The sequence below is a fragment of the Panthera pardus genome, unplaced genomic scaffold, assembly GCF_024362965.1.
Source record: "Panthera pardus isolate Hobbes unplaced genomic scaffold, ASM2436296v1 HiC_scaffold_4, whole genome shotgun sequence".
NCBI classification, from domain to species: domain Eukaryota; kingdom Metazoa; phylum Chordata; class Mammalia; order Carnivora; family Felidae; genus Panthera; species Panthera pardus.
This window is the reverse complement of record NW_026526969.1, coordinates 15,032,835-15,035,675: the sequence shown is the minus strand read 5'-3', so window position 1 is coordinate 15,035,675 and position 2,841 is coordinate 15,032,835. Positions and strand designations below refer to the sequence as shown.

At 59.8% G+C, this 2,841-nt stretch overlaps 1 long non-coding RNA gene across 2 annotated transcripts; it reads right to left on the bottom strand.

Annotated features, from left to right (window-relative positions):
* Positions 1 to 795: 795 nt before the first annotated feature.
* LOC109251118 (uncharacterized) lies at positions 796 to 1,574 on the bottom strand. 2 transcript variants are annotated; one of them, XR_002073359.2, is made up of 2 exons: positions 1,365 to 1,574; positions 796 to 1,142 (listed from the first exon to the last, which is right to left on the bottom strand). It is a non-coding gene; the product is annotated as an uncharacterized LOC109251118 (long non-coding RNA). The 2 variants fall into 2 exon arrangements; XR_002073360.2 differs by having other exon boundaries at positions 796 to 837.
* Positions 1,575 to 2,841: the final 1,267 nt, after the last annotated feature.

Genomic DNA, 2,841 nt, shown 5'->3' with positions numbered 1-2,841 from the left:
CATGCCCATTGACTCTGGGATAGACACAGATTGCCACTTGCCCCTGTTTGAGCCGGATCCCAGGAACTGAGATCCCTATCACAGGGCAAGTACAGTGGACGTTCCAGAGACGGCCTCTATTGACCGTAGCGACATTAACATGGCATCCAGAGGGTGTCCCTCACTTTCTATGTAGTGGGAGTCTCCTGCTGACCTCTGGATCTGCAGGACCCCGAGGAAGAAGTGGGGGCCACTCATGCCCTGGGGGCAGGGAAGGCGTCTCCAGAAGCCTGAGGCTTATCTTTCCCTGGGTGGGGCAGGGCAGAGGCCCATGGTGTGGAAGCCCCTGAGCTGACATCCTCATCAGACCTGATGCCCTGCTCTGGCCACTGCTGTTGGAGCTCTGCCTGGACCTCCCACCTCACCTGTACACCCCGGGGGCTGTTTACAGCCCACACCCGTGCCCCCAGTTGGGCTGCACACAGTGTGTCGCTGGGTGGGGCTGATATCCCAGAGGGTGGCCTCTGAGCTGGAGGTGAAGCGGGGGCGGGAGCCCCGTCCGCCCTGGCTCCACCAGCACTGGGATTCCTGGGGTTGGCCCTGACCTCCGGAGCAGCCTGGGTACTGCTGGAGCACCATAGAGTTTGGAGTTAATAACAGACGTTTTTATCTTTTCCACAGTTTTATTGTTGCTCTGTGGCCTCTGCCCATTGAATCTGGGCCCCAGCTGCCTCGCGGGGGAGGCAGACACAGCTAGAACAAAGAAATCAATTGACTTTCTGGATGAATTTTTAAAAACTCACAGCAGAGGCAATATTCTGAAAGCGCAGAGGATTTCTTTTGCGAGAGCAGAGCTTTCTGAGAAAGAAAGGGTTTTTGAGTGAGAACACAGACTTTATTGGTATAAGCTGCGGACTGGGGAAAACCAGTGAGGGCCTTTTCCCTGTCCAAACAGGGGCAATGATTGGATCGGGGGGAGGCAGGGAGGGGGCTTCCGAGCCCCTCATCTTGCCCCTGCTCTGGGAAGGCGGCTGATGGGAAATCCAAGTAAGTTTGGGGGCTGCTGGTGCTTGAGACCCGGGCTGGCGCCCTGTGTTCATAGGGAAGCCCCCACCTGACACCATCACGGTGGCCCCCACGGGAGGCGCCCCCAGCCACGGCTCCTACAAGGACACGTCACCATTGCTATTAGCGTTATTTTTGGTTTACAAAGCGATCGGCTTGTGTGCTAGTTAGCTACGGCCATGTAACAAATCACCCCACAATTTAGTGAGTTAGTACGGCATGTGTTACCTCACGTAATTTCTGGGGCCAGTTAGTTGGTAGTGGCTGAGCTGGGTGGTCCCTCAGGGTCTCTCGGGAGGCTGTGTCATCTGAAGGCTCACCTGGGGCAGAGGCTCCCCTCCTCCAAGGCGGCCCATGCATCAGTACCAGCCACTGCTGGCTGGGCCCCAGCTCCTCTCACCTGGCCGTGTCCATGGGCTGCTTGAGCATCTCCATGACAGGATGGGTGGCCCACGGGCACAAGGAGGAAGTCCCTGCCTCTTGTGGCCTCGCTGGGAAGTCACCCTCTGCCTTTTCCACACTATCCTGTCGTCGCCCAGGCTACTTGGAGTCCGTATGAGGTCGTAAATACCAGCAGGGAGGGTCTCTGGAGGCCATCTTGGAGGTTGGCTGCCATGGTTAGTGACGTGCTTTCTGGATCTCAACGCACTTTGGCATTTCCAAAGAACTTCCGTCTACGGCAGAGTTTTGCACACATTTAGCTCATGGGCTCCTGAGACGTTCCCGTTTTCCCCACAAAGGGGCTGAGGTGGGGGCTTTGTGAGTCACTCTGGTCATTGTTATGCCCTGAGCTGGGCCTCCGGGGCTGGTGGGGCCCAGGAAGGCCTCCCGGAAGAGAGGTCCAACCCCAGCCCCAAAGAGTAAGGCCAGAGCCAAGAATGAAGGGGGTCACTTCTGGGTCAGCCAGGAGCAAGGTGTGCAGAGGACTCGAAAATGCAGCGACGCCTGTTACGGAGGGTCTGGGAAGCCTGGCCCGCAAGACATCCGCCTGCAGGTGCCAAGTCCCCATGTGTTCCCCCCCACTCTGCGTACCAGCACCCGGCCCAGGACTCAGCCCCCAGAGCGTCTGTGTAATTCAGAGCCGGGCCTGGTGGCAGAGCGGGAAACAGAGACCATGTCCACTGACCTTTTGTGCTGCTGTGCGGCCAGCCTGTCTGGGGGAGGCGTCTAGGGGAGTCCTGGAGGCGGGAGGCCTGCCTGGGAGAGGTTGAGGCTCTGAGGGCCAGGCAGGGCCAGGCCTGAGAAGGCCCCTGGGGAGGTCAGCCTCGCTCGGCCTGTCCACGCTGGACCCAGCAAGCCAGGCCTCTCACCGCCCCTGCCGGGTGCCCGGTGCCTCCTTCTGCTGTGCTCCCCTCTTCTCGGAGGAGCCCACATTTTGCTGCTGAACCGCCTTCTCGGGGAAAGAGGGGGAGTTTCCAAGCTTCCCTCTTGGCTGGATTAGGGCAGCGTTAACCGGGCAGACTGGTCACAGATGCCCCTCCCCGAACCACCCAGCTAATAAAGCTCAGCATTAGAACCTAGCTGGCAGCGTCTGCCTGAGAGCTCGTGCTGGTTCGGGCTAAATTAATCCGAAAAGAGAGTCACCTGACGCTGAGGCCCATGTCTTCCAGGCAGCCTTGACAGGGGTGAGGAGGGAGGGCTGGCGCTCAGTTCTCAGTGAGGACAGAAGTCTCTCTGCTGCCCGAAAGGAGGCAGAGCGGTCGTGGCCTTGCGTCCTCCCCAGAGCCGCTCCGGCCGGGCTGGGGGGCGGGGCGGGGGGCAGGGTGGCTGCCAGCGGGGTCCACGTGCTGACGGCCC